The 522-nt window shown below is 74.7% G+C and overlaps 1 protein-coding gene across 1 annotated transcript in view; it reads left to right on the top strand.

Annotated features, from left to right (window-relative positions):
- The window catches only part of VOLCADRAFT_99213 (uncharacterized protein), a gene marked incomplete at both ends in the record, with an annotated part of 22,142 nt that overhangs the window by 13,703 nt on the left and 7,917 nt on the right, over positions 1-522 (top strand). The gene's annotated exons all lie outside the window — the stretch shown is intronic.

Here is a 522-nt window from a genome sequence, read left to right as displayed (position 1 = left end):
GCCTAACGCCGTCCTCCCCTGCGGCCCCGCCTAGCCTAACGCCGTCCTCCCCTGCGGCCCCGCCTAGCCTAACGCCGTCCTCCCCTGCGGCCCCGCCTAGCCTAACGCCATCCTCCCCTGCGGCCCCGCCTAGCCTAACGCCGTCCTCCCCTGCGGCCCCCCCTAGCCTAACGCCGTCCTCCCCTGCGGCCCCCTAGCCTAACGCCGTCCTCCCCTGCGGCCCCGCCTAGCCTAACGCCGTCCTCCCCTGTGGCCCCGCCTAGCCTAACGCCGTCCTCCCCTGCGGCCCCCCGTAGCCTAACGCCGTCCTCCCCTGCGGCCCCCTAGCCTAACGCCGTCCTCCCCTGCGGCCCCGCCTAGCCTAACGCCGTCCTCCCCTGCAGCCCCGCCTAGCCTAACGCCGTCCTCCCCTGCTGCCCCCTAGCCTAACGCCGTCCTCCCCTGCGGCCCCGCCTAGCCTAACGCCGTCCTCCCCTGCGGCCCCGCCTAGCCTAACGCCGTCCTCGCCTGCGGCCCCCCAGA

The sequence above is a fragment of the Volvox carteri genome (genome assembly GCF_000143455.1).
Source record: "Volvox carteri f. nagariensis unplaced genomic scaffold VOLCAscaffold_84, whole genome shotgun sequence".
NCBI classification, from domain to species: Eukaryota; Viridiplantae; Chlorophyta; class Chlorophyceae; order Chlamydomonadales; family Volvocaceae; genus Volvox; species Volvox carteri.
Note: the sequence above shows the minus strand (reverse complement) of the source record. Positions and strands in the feature narration are given on the sequence as shown.